Raw genomic sequence first — 18347 nt, forward strand, 5'->3', positions numbered from 1 at the left:
ATTTTTCTTCAGGAGCCATGAGCAGCAGTAGTGCTCCTCTGTACTCCAGAAGGAAACTTTAGGTCTATCCTATTCCAGGCTCCAACTCATCCTGATCGCAACACCTTCTTGAGCTCCTTGCCTGGACTCATCCAAGTGCCAGTGATCATTCTTTCTACCTCCAGTGGAATCCTCTTGCCACTTGGCGTGGCGGCCTTTCCCGATTGCCAGCTGTTCCCTCCTGCCAGCACTGAACAGACAAGTGACCAAGAGCATGCAGGTTAAGGCCCACACAGTTAAATTCACCCAGATTTCTAGCTGTTTGAGCTTTAAAATGTGGTCATATACTTGTGTCTACAACACTGGGCTAAGTAGGTAGATATTTAGCAAGGATGCCAAAAGCTTGCTTAAAAAGATGAGCTTTTAGAGAGGAAATTTCAAAGCATTGACCACAACTGCTGAGGACATAGCTGGCAACAATGAAGGTGGGTGAGTGGGTGCGAGGAGGAACACAAGCCCCACAGCAGAGTGTTGTCCAGATAGACATTGTTGAACCTGGGGGAAGGCTTCCCAACCCCAGGTGCTCTACTGATCCGAGACTGTGACACAGGAGGGTCCATGGGTCCATCAACATGGTGCTGTCCATTAAGATTAGTTCGGCCTGGAGATGGAGGGCAGAAACCGGTCTGCCCGGCAGAGTGTAAACAACACTTCAGGAGCAGCGCAGCACTATGGTAGAAAGCTTTTTTGCATTCACCTTGATGTCTCTTGCCAATTGCAGACCGCCTTGTGCACGTTATTCTTTAGCAATCGGGTTTGAAACTGAATTTATTTTCATACAGGCATGACACAATATTGAAAGGCCTGACAGGACACTGGTGGACAGCTGTTTTAATGAGCATTCATGAGATGCAAATAGTGTTCATGCCATCAGCCAGCGGGAAGACTGATCTGCCATTAGGAGGATTGTAACCTGATTTTATGCCAGCAGGTTTCTGACTTTTTGGTTCTCGTTAGATTCTCCATTCCCGCCCACCACCAAATCCACCATGGAATGATGGGAGAATTCGGCCCGATGTTAAATATTCCAAATTATAAGAGAAAGCGGACATCCTCTCACCAGCATTAAAAATGCAAGTGGTATTGAGAAATTAGTAAATGAATCATACATGTGCAGAAGTCTGCTGTCATTGGGTAAATTCCAGCAGCATAATTCGAATTTATGGTCCAGTATTGCACTCTGAAAGTACTGGTCAAAATGCAGTACCCTAGTTAAATGGGGATTGATACACTGTATATCTGTTGCAATTAGTGTTACTCTTTGCAAATCTGTTGCACTGTATTATGGTTCAAATGCAATATTATACATATGCAGCTATATTTAAAATGTTGCTGAAACACAAGTTTCCAATGTATTTCACATTGCAAACTTTTCTTTTTAAGTTTTCTGGTAGATGCAATATGTTGCTTACCCTATTTTCATCCCTGTGAACAGCAAGATTTTCTGAAATGGGTTTGTGCTTCTTGTCTGATTTCAACTAGTTGAGTCTTCAAATCTTAATACTGGTTTCCTGTACCTATGGAGTAATTCAGATGAATAGAAGCACAAGTGTATTAACATTTATAGATTTCAAGGAACCATTTTATGCATTTGCAATAAAGGTTACTTCATGTCTTGTCTCTTCTCATATGGTCACTAAAATATTCATAGAATCACAGAATCCCTACAGTGCAGAAGGAGGCCATTCGGCCCATCGAGTCTGCACCACCCCTCTGGAAGAGCCCATTTACAAGTGTCCACCCCAACCTATCCCCATATTCCCATAACCTAACCTGCACATCCCTAGGCACTAGGGGGCAATTTAACCACTGTGCCACCGTGTCACCCCATTGTCCCATAATATTTGTGGTTAACAAACTGGAGGAAATGATATTTAAACAGTTGCATCTACTTCAGAGTTAGATGAGCAAATAAGCAACGTTGTTCAACTTTTCAAAATTTATTCAAATGAAGAATCACCAGATCAAAGAAACGTTTTAATGAATCTGAAAAATTAAAGTTAAAATCCATTCAACTCGATTGAATTCATTTGTAGAATGCAACAAAATCTGATATCCTATTTAGCACAATAAATGAACTAAACTATTTAACTAAACTAATGAACAGAAGCCTAGCACAGTTAATAGAAAATCATTCAAAAGTTTGCAGAAAGGATTAAAAGAATCATTCCAGAGATGAGGGACTTCATTCAGTCACATGGATATGTCTGAGAAGCTTCGGTTGTTCTCCTTAAAGAAGGTTGAGAGCAGATTTGATAGAGGTGTTCAAAATCATGAGAAGTTTAGACATAGTAGGTCGAGAGAATTTGTTCCCATTGGCAGAAGGGTTGAGAACCAGAGGACATTGATTGAGGTTAATGGCAAAAGAACTAATAGCGATATGTGGGTAGGATCTGGAAAGTATTGCCTGAGAGTATGGTGCAGGCCACATGTGGATCCAATCATGTCTTTAAAAAAGGGAATTTGACAAGACCTGCAGAAAAAAAAATGACAGCACTATGAAGAAAAGGTGGGGGAAGGGGGCTCGGTGAGTTCCTCTTGCTCTCATTGGTGTTTGTGTGGACCAGTGCTAAACGGCACCATGGTGAGGCCTCCCAGGCACGGGCATTAGTTCCCGGTTGCTGGAATAATCCAACGCAGACATATTTAAATTAGACTAATGGCTCATTTAAATATGTATATCTGCATATCGCCCAGTGAGGGCGAGTACCAGATTGCAATATCTCGCAAGATCCGAGGCATTCTGAGCGTCGCAAGTTTTGCAAGAGGCATCTCGAGAGATTGAACGGCCTCATCACGTCACAGAGTCGGGTTTGACAAGGCCGTTCGATCGCATCCATGAACTATGAAATGTTTTTGGAGTATTTAATAAATGCAATTACATTACTCAAATATTGAACATTTTAAAACATTAGCTTTCCTTGTGTTTCTACGACTTGAAAGGTGACAGCTTTCTAGCAGCTGGTTGTTACGCACCCTTCCCCACCCATTCATCCCAGTACCAGGCCTACAAATACACTGCCTAGCAAAGAGTTTAAGTAACATGTTGCAAGTTTGGCCTACTGTTTCTGCTTTTCTTAAGGCAGTGATTAGACTGCATTAAATCCCACTGCTGTCACCTACATTTTGCACATGCTTTTCATACTTCCCAGAATACAATATTTGCAGTAATTTTTCAATTTTACTTTATTGTGTTGAATTGTTGCTTGGGTATTAATTATTTATCCATAGCAGCACCTTTCATTCTGCAAACTAAATATCTAATATCATTAATAAGATCATAGCATGGTAATAGCACAAAAAATGCTTTTTTGGCTGCCTGTCAATTCACAAATCGATTGAGAGCTACAAGTAGTTATAGATTTTTTGAGGTGTGATTTAGGATTCTGCATTTGAATGAAATGTGTTGCTCTAAATCTTTTTTTAATTGGAAGGATGCAAATGTAATAAATGATTTTTTTATGAATGAGAGCATTCTTTCAATATCATGAAGTTTGCAACAGAACTTTATTTTATAGAACTTTATTTTATCTCATCTCTGCATGGATCCTGAGGTCTGCCCATGGTTGATACCAGATGAGTTGGCATGCTAGGTGTCAGGGCAAAGGGTGTTGGGTGAAGTGGCATGGGCTGCCATGTAGCACAATGGTTAGTACTGTTACTTCACAGCTCCAGGGTACCAGGTTCGATTCCCAGCTTGGGTCACTGTCTGTGCGGAGTCTGCACATTGTCCCGTGTCTACGTGGGTTTCCTCTGGGTGCTTCGGCTTCCTCCTACAGTCCAAAGATGTACAGGTTAGATAAACTGGCCATGCTAAATTTCCCTTAGTGTCCAAAAAGGTTAGGTGGGGTTACTGGGTTTTGGGGATGGGCTGGAGGTGTGGGCTTAAATGGAGTGCTTTTTCCAAGAGCCGGTGCAGACTCGATGGGCCGAAAGAACTCCTTCTGCACTGTGAATCCCATGATTCTATGAGTTGGCATACAAGCTGCAAAGAGGCCATGGCCTCTTTAAAGAGGCTTATGCACCAGTATTTAGAGGTGGATACTGGTGCAAAGTTAGCATGGAGGATATGAGGGACCATGAGAAGTGGGTACAGGGCATAGGTTGGTATGGAGGGTATGAGGGGAAATGTGAGGCAGGTAGTGGGGCACAGGTTTGTGTGAAGGGTACAAGGGGCCATGCAGGGTGCATATAGGAGCATAAGTTGGCATATGGACTATAAAGGGCTGGGGAAGGTACTGTAGCCACCTGGGGTGGCCACTTCCCGATTCCAAAATGGAGGCCCACAAAGAACACAGGGAAAAATGGTCAGGCACAGGGAAACAAGCAGGTGCAAGGTTTCCTGTGTATTAAGACTTGCAAAAACCCAGACAGAACCGAAACCAGCAACTATCTGCATATTAATGAGCAATCCTCAGGAACAATTGGAAACATTAAAGCAATCGGGACCAAACCAGACTCCCCGACGCCAGCGGGAGCCAGGACAAAGGAAGGCCAACGGACACATAGGAACCGACCAGCGATCAGGGAACAGCTCCAGTATTGGAGAAATCGATTCAGGCGAATGGGACTTGGTCCAATTGATTGGGACCAGGTCCGGGGTCCGCCCAAAAGGGCGCGAAACCCCTGGGGACTATAAAACAGAGTCCCCAAGTTCAATTCATCCTTCTTGGCAGGGTCTCTCAGCAGCTCGAAACAACTCTTGACCGTGACTCTCAACAAGGAGAGACCTGCCTAGCAGCTGTACCAACCAAGTAAGTCTCCAGTCAACGCACACTACGAGATAGGCGCTCCTAGCTATGGTCCATACCAGCTTGAAGCCTGCAGGCTCAGAATCGAACGAAAGGCCATTGTTCCCCTGACCTGGTGGGCCATTTCCAAAGCTAAGTATAGGCCTTTTAGTGTTAGAGATAGTCTAGTAAGTAGAGTTCTATGCATGAGTAGTGATTGACTGTGTGTATAATAAATGTGTTTTGATTTGACACTTACTAACTGGTGTGTTGAGTTATTGATCAGCATTTGGCTTTGAACCTCGTGGTGGTATCAGAAAGATACCTGGCGACTCTAGAGCAAAGGTTATAAAACAGAGCAATCAAGTAAAAGCACAATTAGCAACGCTTATTGGCGAACTCTGACAGGACTCGATTTAGAAGTGGACCCCCCACTCTGAGAGAACCCAAAATTTTGAATTAGAATCCAATTGGGAACAGAAATAACCACAAGTGTTCAAGCAGTTCTGATCAATCCTCCAGAATTCGGAAGTGTGTTAATGCATGCGTACTAACAGGGATTTAAGGTAAAACCGAGAGATTTTGTTGCGAAAAACTGTCGGGAGTTTGCATTCCAGAAATTAGCGAAAGCCGTACCTGTGTTTGCAGCACCGCTTTATTACCCCTTGTTCCAAATTGTAAGAGAATTCAGATATGCAAAATGGCAATGAAGGCAATGGAACACCTTATGAACCCGCAGGAATTTGTGGTCACAGCGACCAGCCGAGTAGGACAGTGTCCCGTTTGGGAAGTTGAGATTAGAAAGTACCTCAAAGGGAAGGGATGGCCCCTTTGGAGCGAATTTTGTTCAAATGAGGAAACAGGTCCTGGGAGTATAGGACATACTTGGTGGGAGAACCTGACCGAAATCCATAAGAAGAGCTTAGGGAAAGCTCGCAAGCCGATGGCAATCGTGTCCTGTCTGGCACAATTGCGAAGCACAGAGGAGGTTGTTCGGACGCTCCGCAAAGAGATAGATGAGAGGAATCGAATGAGTAAAGTCGATGTTGGTGAGATCGAGAAAGAGAATATAGAGTTAAACGGGAAGTTGGCAGCGAAAGACAGAGAGGTGGATGATGCCAAGAGGGCACACCAGTCTCGTCTGGCGCATCTGAGCAGCTTCCAGACCCAATACGATAAGGCCTATCAGGACACACAACGTTCAGTCCTGGGAAGAGAAGAAATGGAACAACAGGTAGAGGCATTGCAAAAGCAGTGCAGCGATTTAAAAGCAGCATTACAAGCACTCCATGCTGCCACCATGGAGCAGAGACAAAGCTCAGTAGATCATGCAAAGCGCCGGAAGCAGATTGCAGAACTGCAGTCTCTGCTTTCAGTCCAAAACGGATTCCAAAGCATATTTGGATCCCAATTAAATGAGGAAAACGGCCCCGATTGGCAATAATTAAATGAGACAGCGCATAGGTATGTGCATGGAACACGTGCGCAAGAAAAGCCTCAGAAGAGAAGAGCACCCCAACCCCCCCACAGAGCAGATAGATCACACCCCCATAAATCTAGTAACTACCCACCGCACAGCCACAGCGGACGAAGACGCAGAATTCCTTTACACGACCCCCTTAACCGTGACCCAATTACGGGACACGTGTGAAAAGATCACACCGTTCCTCCCCACCTCAGACCCCCACCAATTATTTGCTAGAGTTAAGCAGCAGGCGACCATGTACGGCCTGGATGAGCGAGAGCAAGTGAAGCTCACAGTTTTGAGCCTAGACCCTTCCGTTGCAGCAGCCCTTCCCGACCCACAGAATGTAGGAGGAGGCACCCTTGCAGAGATGCATACGGCGATCCTAGACGCGATCGGTTACAATAGAGGTGACCCAGTAGAAGGCCTGAATAAGTGCAGGCAGAAGAAAACCGAACACCCCACAGCGTTTGCTGGAAGCTTGTGGATCCATTTTACAGCAGTATTCGGAAACTTAAACCACGCCCATTTGACCCCCAATGACACGGCCAAATGGACCCGAACCCTGAACTCTCATGCCACAGAGGCAGGACAGAGACCATGCGCAAATTATGACCCCCTCAGAAGAGGCCCACAACGAAAAATGGGTTTTAAAAAGATTGTCCCGTGCTTGGGAGCAATCCATACACAATAAACCCGCATTTAGGTAACCCGAGGAAAAGCAGGCAGAGGCAGATATTCACACAGTAAAGACGCACCAAAACCCCGCATGGGTAAATGAAGGTAGAAGCAGCCTTCCACAGAAATTTAAGGAATGTTATAACTGTGGACATCCAGGACATCTAGCACGAGAGTGCACTGCCCCACAGAAAGCACAGAGAGCCCAACAGACAGGCACCCTAAATAGGAATAGGACAACGCCTATTCATAGTGTAAGCGCCCGTTCAGACCAAGGAGACATGAACGGCACAGACTGATGGTGTTTGGGCTCCCTAACTTGGGTCTGCGACACCCTTTGGGATAGGTCGGGCCAACCAGTCTTTGCAGCAAAAATATGGGGACAGCCCATTGAATATCTTTGGGACACAGGAGGGTCCCGCACCACTCTTAATTCCTCCACCATGTTCCAAAAGACACGTGGCCCACTACAGACACCATCACCCTCAGCGGCTTTACAGGCCACTCACAGCACGGACATATCACAGCCCCTGTCTCCATTCAGATACGCAATATCACTACCAAACACCCCTTAGTTTTAGTCGATCTACCCCACACAGCAGAACACATTTTGGGAATTGATTTCATGAGCTCCCAAAACCTTTCGTTTGATCCAGTGAACCAATGTGTTTGGAAAATGGCAAAGACAGCAAGAGCCCCCGCCACGCTCACAGTAGGAGAGTATGCTAATAGGATCAGCGCAGTCGGTGAATACTAGTTTAATCCGACGACAGTTAGCACAGACAAGCAGGTTAGGGCAGTTCTACAGGAAAACAGAGCAGCATTTGCACATCATAAACATGACTGTGGCAGGATGGCTGGCTCAGTTCAGATTACAGGACTTGACCCTAGACCCCAGAAGCAATACGGATTTCCCCAAGAGGCAGAGGGAGACATCTCAAAAGTTATTGATAGCTTATTAGAACAGGGCGTACTTAGATCAGTAGCCTCCACTAATAATGCCCCGATTTGGCCAGTAAGGAAACCCGAATAATCATGGCGACTGACCATCGATTACCGGGAACTCAACAAAGTCACCCCAGCAGCAGCCCCCACTGTAGCCACAAGTCTCGAGACCATGCTCAAGCAGGGACTACACTCACAATATTTTACAGCTTTGGACATCAGTAACGGATTCTGGTCCATTCCATTGGCTAAAGCGTGCCAGTATAAATTTGCGTTCACTTTCAAAGGTCAGCAATATACGTGGACATGTCTCCCACAAGGATTCCACAACTCCCCTTCCATTTTCCACAGACAGCTGGCAAATGGTTTATCTAAATTTTCTCGCCCCGAATGTCTGGTCCAGTATGTAGACGACCTGTTACTGCAGACAGACACAAAGGCTGAACACATCTCGTTTCTGTCAGAACTCCTAGGACTCCTACAGCAGATTGGATGTAAAGTGAACCCCAAAAAGGCCCAAATTTTGGAAGCTAAAGTGGTATACTTGGGAACGATTATCACGCACGGTAAACACAAGATCGAGCATAAAAGTATTGACTCGATTGTCAAATTGTCCATTCCCCAGAATGTATCAGTCCTCCGGTCGTTTTTAGGACTGGTTGGCTACTGCCGAAACCACATAGACGGTTTCGCCACCAAAGCAGCGCCCCTCTCCGACCTCCTAAAGGAAAAATGCATTCTAAGCATTGTCTGGCATCTTTGAATTTGTCTATATATATGTTTCTGGAACATACCTCTTCATTCACCTGAGGAAGGAGCAGTGCTCTGAAAGCTAGTGTTTGAAATGAACATGTTGGACTTTAACCTGGTGTTGTAAGACTTCTTGAAAAGTTAAGTAAGTGGTCAGAAATTTGGCAGACGGATTATGATGTAGGAAAACGTCCACTTTGGCAGGAAGAATAGAAAAGCAGTATATTTGACTGGAGAGACTGTAGAACTCTACGGTACAAAGAGATCGGAGTGGCCTGGCACATGAAACACACAAAATCAGTAGTCAGGTACAGCAAGCGATGAGGAAGGCAAGTGGAATGTTGGGTGCTTATTGCAAGGGGAATTGAGTATAAAAGTAGGGTAGCTATGCCACAATAGTACAGGGCCGTGGTGGAACCACAAAAAATGCACGGTTTTGATCTTCTATACTTAAGAAGCAGTTTAGAGAAAGTTCACTCAGCTGATATTTGGGATGAAGGAGTTGGTTATCTTAAGAAGAAAGGTTAGACAGGTTGGGCCTGTATCCACTGGAGTTTAGAATGAGAGTTGATCTTAGTGGAACATATAAAGGTCCTGAGGGTACTTGACAGGGTGGTGCCGAGAGGTTTTTTCCCTCCACAACCATGCTACACAGTTTAAAAATTAGGGGTTTCCCATTTAAGATGGAGATAGGAGAATTTTCTTTCTCTCAGAGGGTCAGTATTTGTGGAATTCTCTTCCCTAGAAAGCATGGAAGCGGACGTCCGGTGGCGGCCATGAAGGAGTAGGTCGCACATTTGGTGGCTCCCGCTCGGGTCAGACATTTTGACCTTTTCCCTGATTTTTGCTCGGATTTTACTTGGAAAATTGATAGTGGACGTGGCCGTAAGGAGGAGTCCCACACCAGTGCATGGATAGGTGGACCAGGAGTGCTCGCAAAGGAAGAAATAGGCGAAAAGAGAAGGTCTGGGCTGAAGCTGCAGTGGGAAAAAGCATGGCAGACGACCGGAGTCCTGGCTCGGCGACCCAGCGGTCGACGGAGCAGTTGATGAAGTTTATCCAAGAGGGCTTCGCCAAGCAGAAACAGGAATGCTTGGACCCGATTAAGGAATCAATTGCTCGGCTGGAACAGAGATTGGATGCTCAAGATTGGGCGATCCAGAAAGTGGAGAAGGCACTGACCGAGCATGAGGAACCTCAAACAGCAATGGAGATGGAGATGGGACTCAGAGACCAGCAGAAAAGGCTCCAGGAGAAGGTGGAGGATCTAGAGCAGCGGTCCTCAACCGGGGTCCACATGGGGGTCCATGTAACATTACTGGGGGTCCACACAAAAAAAATACCGAATTGGGGGTCCACGGTGATATTTTAGTGGTCCATAGAGCAATTCTACTTCAGAACAATTGTTATTGCTGAGAATTAAATTTTTACAGTAATCTACACCATATTAAAATACTAAAAGTAGAAATATTCATGTAGCTATGACTTGTTTATGGCAATCAAGTAGAAGAAAAAAACTTTACATTTGACAGTTTCGTAAATTTAAAGTTACCTAGAACAAATGGAGGTGGAAATCACCCATCGTTTCTCCTTGACAAGTTTAATGAATGATTTAACACAGTAATCACTAGAAACTGTGTATATTTGATATGAATTGGTTATTTTTAGAGTAATTTAAATCAATTTAGTCAGTAAAAAGTTTTTTTTCATTACTTTTCATATTAGAATAAGTTTGGCAACGTACGAAAATACCGCTAATCCGTTTCCAACCCTCACGGTAAGGTAGATGGACTTTAGTCATCGGACAAAATATAAGGATTAGATGGGGGTCCACAAAAAAAATTAAGAGGAAAAGGGGTCCATGGGTTAAAAAAGGTTGAGAACTCCTGATCTAGAGCATAGGTCCCACCGGCAGAACTTGAGTCTCCTGGAGGGGTCTGAAGGAGCGGATGCAGGGGCATATATAGCAGGTATGCTCGAGAAGCTAATGGGGGATGGGACGTTCACTCGACCCTTGGAGGTGGACAGGGCGAACAGAGCACGAGCAAAGAAGCCGCATGTCGGTGACCCCCCCCCCCACCGAGGGCAATGGTGGTGAGATTGCACAGGTACCTGGATAAGGAGCGTATTTTACGGTGGGCCAGGCAGACACGGAGCAAATCCTGCACATTTACCAAGACCTGAGTGCGGCGCAGCCAGAAGAGCAGAATTCAACCATGTAAAGTCGACCCTTTTCAAGAAGAAGCTGACGTTTCAACTGCTGTATCCGGCCAGTCTTTGGGTCACCTATGAGGAGCAACACTTCTATTTTGAGTCACCCAAGGAAGTGTTGACTTCGGTTTACATTTGTACTGGTGGGGGATGGAGATGTGAATTTTTCTTTTCTTTTTGTTTCTTTCGGTTAACTGGGCTAGGAATATTTTCTCTTGAATGTGCGTGTCCGAGCGGGTGGGGTGGGGTGGGGGAACAGTAGATGAGAAAATGTTTGGCGCCATGGGTGGGGGCTACCAAGCTAGCTGGGCGGGCTGGCTCACGGAATCACAGTGGGGGGTGAGCAGATGTTATGCTTGTTGAAGGGGGCTGTTTTTACAGTGCTATTATTGGGGGTGGGGGGGGGGGGTGGGGGGATTGCTCTGCTGACGGGGGAGGGACTGTTGCTGTGGGACAAAAGGGACGTCGGGGACGGAGGCTGCCTGGGGGCGAGCTGGAGACTAGCCTAAGAAAGGTGGTGACTGATCAGCGAAGGACGGGGCTGAGAAGCTCCCTGACCAGGCTGATAATGTGGAACGTTAGAGGGCTAAATGGGCCGGTTATGGGGGCACGTGTGTTCACACATTTGAGGGGATTGAAGGCGGATGTGGAAATGTTACAGCAGAATGCATCTTAGGGTAATCGATCAGACTAGACTAAGGAAGGGCTGGTTCGGGCAGGTATTTCATTCGGGGCTGGACTCTATGACTAGAGGGGTCGCGATCCTGATTACTAAGCAAGTGTAATTTGAGGCAGGAAGAATAGTTGCGGATGTGGGAGGTCGGTACATCATGGTTAGTGGGCAGCTGGAAGGGCTGTCGGTGGTATTCGTGAATATTTACGCGCCAAACTGGGATGATGTGGAGTTATAAGGAGGATGTTGGGGAAGATCCCGGACGTTGACTCGCATAAGCTGGTCATTGGGGGGGGGGGGGGAGACGACGACACTTCAACACAGTCATTAACCTAAGGCTAGGTCAGTCGAACTCAAGGACAGGAAGGGTGCCAGCAATGGCAAAGGAGCTAAAAGGGTTTATGGAGCAGATGGGGGGAGTGGACCCATGGAGGTTTGGGCGGCCGAGAGTGAAGGAGTTCTCTTTTTACTCACACGTACATAAAGTGTACTACTGGATCGACTTTTTCATCTTGAACAGGGCTTTACTGACGGGGGTAGTGGACACTAAGTACTCAGCGATCACGGTCTCGGATCATGCCCCGCACTGGGTGGACTTACAGGTGAGCAAGGAGTGTGGCCAGCGCCCGCATTGGGAATTGGATGTCAGACTGTTAGCGGATGAGGAGGTGTGCGGGCAAGTGAGGAAATGCATCCAGAACTATCTGGAAGTTAATAACACCGAGGAAGTTTCAGCAGCAATGGTCTGGGAGGCGCTGAAGGCAGTGGTCAGAGGGGAGCTGATTTTGAAACAGGCCCACAGGGAGAGGGTAGATAGAGCAGAGACGGATTGACTGATAGGGGAAATACTTGAGGTCGACAGGAGATATGTTGAGATCCCAGAGGCAGGGCTTTTAAGGGAACAACAGAGGCTATAGGCGGAGTTTGGCTTGCTAACTACAGGGAAGGCGGCGGAGCAGCTGAGGAAGGCGAGGGGGCGATAAATGAGTATGGAGAGAAGGCCAGCAGAATGCTTGCACAGCAGCTCAGAAAGAGGGAGGCAGCCAGGGAGATTGGGAAAGTGAAGGACAGAGACGGGAACTTGGTCAGAGATTCAGCAGGGGTTAACAGGGCATTCAAGGAGTTTTATAGCATGACAAATTAGTCGGAATCCCCAGCTGGACCGGAAGGGATGAGGCAATTCTTAGGGGGTCTGAGGTTCCTGAAGGTGGAAGAAGGGCTGGTAGAAGGGCTGGGGGCCCCGATTGGGATTGAAGAAATAGCAGAAGGGCTGAAGGCCATGCAGTCAGGTAAAGCCCTGGGACCGGATGGGTACCCAGTGGAGTTTTACAAAATGTTCTCTGGGATGCTGGGGTCGCTGCTAATGAGGACATTTAATGAGGCAAGGGAGCGAGGGGTGTTTCCCCCGACGATGTCACAGGCCACGATCTCACTGATCTTGAAGCGGGAGAAGGACCCGGAGCTATGCGGGTCATCCAGACCGATCTCCTTATTATACATTGACGCCAAACTGTTGGCCAAAATCTTGTCCCAAAGGATCGAAGACTGCGTTCCAGATGTGATTGGGGAGGACCAGACAGAATTTGTTAAGGGCAGGCAGTTGGCAGCCAACATTAGAAGACTATTGAATGTGATCATGATGCCCCCAGAGGGTAGGGACATAGAGGTAGTGGTCGCAATGGACGCAGAGAAGGCCTTTGATTGGGTGGAATGGACCTATCTGTGGGAGGTACTGGGGCGGTTTGGATTTGGGTGGGGCTTCATCAACTGGGTCAGACTGCTGTATCAGGCACCTGTGGCGAGTGTACGGACGAACAGGTTGACATTGGGCTATTGCTAAATCGCTGGCTTTGAAAGCAGACTAAGGTAGGCCAGCAGCACGGTTCAATTCCCATACCAGCCTCCCCGAACAGGCACCGGAATGTGGCGACTAGGGGCTTTTCACAGTAACTTCATTGAAGCCTACTCGTGACAATAAGCGATTTTCATTTTAGGCTGCACCGGGGGACAAGGCAGGGCTGTCCCCTCTCCCCACTGCTGTTTGCGTTGGCCATAGAGCCGCTGGCAATTGCGCTGAGAGCCTAAAGGGGCTGGAAGGGGATGGTTCAGGGAGGGGTGGAACACAGAGTCTCGCTATATGCAGATGACCTGCTCTTATATGTTTCTGACCCACTAGAGGGGATGGGAGAAATTATGAGGATTCTGGGGCAATTTGGCTGGTTTTCGGGTTATAAATTGAACATGGGGAAAAGTGAGATGTTCGCGATCCAGGCAAGGGGGCAGTAGAGGCGACTCGGGGAGTTGCCATTTAGAGTGGTAGGGGGAAGCTTTCGGTATCTAGGCATCCAGGCGGCAAGGGAACGGGAACAGCTACATAAGGTAAATTTGACCTGACTGGTGGACCAAATGAAGGAAGACTTCCAAAGATGGGACATGCTCCCGCTATCGCTGGCTGGGAGGGTACAGACAGTGAAAATGACGGTCCGTCCGAGATTCCTGTTTGTTTTTCAGTGTCTCCCCATTTGCACGGGCCTTTTTTAAACGGGTAAACAAGGTTATCTCTGGCTTTGGGGGGGGGTTTGGCGCTGTCGAACTTTAGAGATTACTATTGGGTGGCAAATATAGCCATGTTTAGGAAGTGGGTGGGTGGGGGGAGCGGGGGGACCAGCCCCGTGGCAGCCCCGAGAGTCTGGGAACAGAGAGAGCATCCGTTTGGTCTCCAATCGGCAATAATCATCGGTTTGTCCCGGGGAGGCTGGATGGAGGGTTTCGGAGCTGGCAAAGAGCAGGGATCGAGAGCATGGCAGATTTGTTCATAGAAGGGTGTTTTCCCAACCTGAGGGAGTTGGAGGAGAAATTTGAATTGACGGGAGGGAATGAGTTTAGGTACCTGCAGGCGCGGGACTTCCTACGCAGGCAGGTCTCAACCTTCCCACTTCTACCACCAAGGGGGATACAGGACAGGGTAGTTTCCAGAGTATGGATGGGAGAGGGGAGGGTTTTGGACATCTATAAAGAACTCATGGGGTAAAAGGAAACGCAGACTGAGGAGCTGAAACACAAATGGGAAGAGGAGTTAGGAGGAAAGATAGAGGATGGTCTCTGGGCTGATGTGTCGAATAGAGTCAACGCGTCCACATCATGCGCCAGGCTCAGCCTGATACAATTTAAAGACATTGCCAGTAGTCCGGATGAGCAGATTCCTTGGGATTGAAGGTATGCAAGGTGTGTGGGAGGACCAGCAAACCATGTTCATATCTTCTGGGCATGCCCGAAGCTTAGGGGATTCTGGCAGGGGTTTGCGGATGTCATGTCCAAGGTGTTAAAAACAAGGGTGGCACCGAGTCCAGAGGTGGCAATTTTCGGAGTGCCGGAGGATCCGGGAGTCCAGGAGGAGAAAGAGACAGACGTTCTGGCCTTTGCCTTCCTCGTAGCCCGGAGACGGATACTATTAGCTTGGAGGGACTCAAAGCACCCGAAGTCAGAGACCTGGCTCAGACATGGCTAGCTTTCTCTGTCTGGAGAAAATCAAGTTCGCCCTGAGAGGGTCAATGTGAGGGTTCGTCTAGAGGTGGCAGCCGTTTGTCGACTTCTTTAGAGAAAATTAACCGTCAGCAGAGAAGAGAAGCTTACATTAGTGTGTAAGAAAAGTAGGACCTGTGAGGGACGAAGACGGCCTTTGCACGATGTTTAATAATTTATATTTGTATGTACACTGTTACTTCTGTTATTGTTACAATATCGCAAATACCTCAATAAAATGTTTTATTAAAAAAAAGAAAGTATGGAGGCTGGATTATTGAATATATTCAAGTATGTATTAGATAGATTTAGATCAGCAAGAAAGTAAAAGGTTGTAGGAGGAAGACAGAAAAGGGGAGTTTAGAAAACAATCAGATCAGCCATTATCTCCATGAATGGCAGAGCAGTCCCCAGGATCCGAATAGCCTACTCGTACCTGCTCCTAATTCTCATGTACTTGTGTGTCACATTTTGTTTGGTAACTCCCCTGTGAAGTGCTCTGCGCATTTACTATGTTAAAAGCACTATATAAATAAAATTCCACACAAAGACTATGGGCGCGATTCTCCGGCTGTGTTGCACTCAAGGGGGAGCACAACGTGGCTGGTGAATGCTGGAAGAGGTTTCCAGTGAGCTTCCAGGCAATCCCCGCGCCTTGCGAGATTCTCTGGACTTCCGCGAGACGTCAGAGCCGGAACCCTACCCTAATTGGGCGGGACCGAATGACGCTTGCAGAAGTACATCGTAAACCTACTTACGACCTACTCGCGCGGGATCCATTAGCCTCCCTCAATTCTTCGGCCTCCCAAGGGAGGCTACAGCCGGGTGCCGATCAGTGCTGGTCCACACAAACTTGGATCAGGCAGAACAGCACCTGAGGGGTCTCCTGGGCCATCCGAGACCCCTGGGTGGTCAGGCTAAGTGCAGGCTGGCTCCCTGGCCCCTCCCCCGGAATGCGGGCACCTTGGCATTGCCCAGCTGGCACCTTGGCACTGCCAAGCCAGCAGGAGTACTGCCTGGGTGCCAGGGTGACAGTGCAATGGTGCCCAAGTGCCAGGGTGCGAGGGGGGCCATGCCCATAAAATGACGGTGGAGCAGATGGCAGAGTGCAGGGCAAGTAAGTAGGGGCCTCTGGGAGGTTGAGGGGGTGATGGATGGGGGTCTTGGAAGGGAGTGGGTGCTGTAAGGGGACTTGTGTCCGTGTGTGGGAGGGTGACATTGCCCATGGGTGGGGGGGGAACCCGCACGGTCAGTTAGAAATCGAGGCACCCTTTCAAAATGGAGGCCTGATCTCTGAGTTCAGCTCCCAGTTCTATAGAAAGTTCTGAGTGTGGGTTAAACTGCTCCCCAGGACCCAAAAAAGTGACTGGCGGTGGAGATCTTACTCCCTGAAAAACCCGTCACAAATTAACTTAGAAATATTTTGGGAGAATTGTGCCCTTTGAATTAACCTCAAAATTGTAGATTTATAAGATAGCCCTTGGAAATGGACAAGGAACTGCTTCACAGATAATAAACTATTTAGAGATTTAAGTCCCAGCAGGAAGAAATACCATCTAGGATGCCTCGTGCTCTGACCTGGAATTACTACTGTTTTTAATTTACATAAGTTATCTCAATTTAGAAACCCAATGCAAAGTAGACAAAGTTGCAGATGATGCTGAACCAACAGATCAAGTAGAATTTTAAAAAACAGCTCAGAAACTACAGCTCAGTTGAATGAAATATGGAGGGCAGCACAATGGCGTATGAAAAGTTATGCAGCCAAATGTTAAATGCTACAAACACAAAGCACACAAAGCTATTTCCCGCCTTCGTTGGAAGGGGTTCTGCAGTGTCTAGCACCTCCAGGGATTTCATGCTCCAAGACCATCTTTCTATCACAAGAATGAGGCGGCGAGTTGTGAATACCTTGCAACTACTCCCAAGTAACCATCATTCTGTAAAAGTCCTTACTGTGGATAGGCATTCATTTAGTTTTGTGCCGGACAGTCTGGCTTTCTGGCACCGTTTAAGTACCAGACACAGTTCATCCAGTATTTTGAAGTTCAAAATGTTGTGGACCAGCCTGAGGGTAAGGTCTGTCATTTACAGGCATGTGCCATTGGTCGCCAACCAATGAAGATGTTTTAAATTATTGATATCAAAAGATTAGAGGCTGGGAAGTTCCAAACAGCCCCCGTACTTAGCCTCATTGGTTAATATCAATGTCGGTCATATGAAATCATTGATATGAAGCAGACTCATGAAAAATATCCTTTTGCAGTGCCCTCATCCACACCATTCACCGATTCAAAATGTCCAAGAGAACATTGTTCAATCCAGAATGGTTAAAAATGTGATTTAATAGCATTATGCATCCTGCACTTTGTGCCAATGAGATATTGATGTTAGTGACCAAGCAAAAGGAGCTGTGAATCGGCTTTTTTGTCAGAAAAGTACAAATTTAACACTTGATGCGCATCATTGAGCTCCTTTTATAAATCGGCTGCATTGCAGCGAAATACGAAAATGGCTGCTGAACCATAAAGTCTATCACCAACGTAAGGGGGAGGAAGGGGAGGAGGGAAAGGGGGTGGTGGGGCGAGAGGGAAAATGGGGGGTGGTGAACAGGGAGGGAGATTGGTGGAGGAGGCGCAGTAGGGCGTTGCCTGGTCGAACTATGGAGGCAGAAAAAAAAAGAACCCTCAGTTATGATGTGACAAATACCGGGGGTCCACTAGAGTGGGTGAGGGGCGAGTGTCAGGCATGAGTGAGCCCTGCAGCCCGCTGCAGAGAGCCTCACATGCACTCTCCCCTCCCGACATCAGGCAGTTAACAGCCTTCAAGCAGTCGCCCTCCGGGCCCAGGTCCTCCACTAAACTGAGTGCAGCGGACAACATGGGCACACCAACTAACCCAGGGCCTGCCATGATCCTGCCACCAGGATCATCGACAGGCGGGATCTCCTCCCAGAATCAAAGGCCAGAGGGAGCAGTGGTGCACATCCCTGCTCCATCCCTGCCATCCGGTTACCAGAAGGCCACGGAAACAATTCTGGAAACAGCTCCGGGATGGTGGCGGAGGTGCCTGAGGACAGCGGTTGGAACAGAGTGGCCGGGATTCTCCGAGCCCCCACGCCTCAATCGTGTCCGGCGCGGGGGTGGAGAATGGAGCATCGGACCTGCAGCCGCACGCGCGCAGTTGACAAGGTGCCGGTCGGGGCTGTTGAAAGCTTCTGGAGGCTAGGTGGACGCCGGAGGGGTTGGCGACGTGCCAGCCACGCCACGTGCCAAAGGGCCGGTGTGATCCCGCGCATGCGCGGAACCGCCACCGTATTCTGGCGCAGGGGGTG

The 18347-nt window shown here is 47.7% G+C and overlaps 1 protein-coding gene across 5 annotated transcripts in view; it reads right to left on the bottom strand.

Annotated features, from left to right (window-relative positions):
- The window catches only part of LOC119971897 (ecotropic viral integration site 5 protein homolog), a 377542-nt gene that overhangs the window by 288261 nt on the left and 70934 nt on the right, over positions 1 to 18347 (bottom strand). For 3 of the 5 annotated variants that reach the window (XM_038808185.1, XM_038808183.1, XM_038808184.1), the window contains exon 2: positions 1452 to 1556. The exons of the other annotated variants lie outside the window; for them this stretch is intronic. The gene's annotated coding sequence lies outside the window, so the exon portion shown is untranslated. The remainder of the gene's footprint in view (positions 1 to 1451; positions 1557 to 18347) is intronic. 5 annotated transcript variants of the gene reach the window in all.

Source organism: Scyliorhinus canicula, chromosome 9, assembly GCF_902713615.1.
Source record: "Scyliorhinus canicula chromosome 9, sScyCan1.1, whole genome shotgun sequence".
Taxonomy (NCBI): Eukaryota; Metazoa; Chordata; class Chondrichthyes; order Carcharhiniformes; family Scyliorhinidae; genus Scyliorhinus; species Scyliorhinus canicula.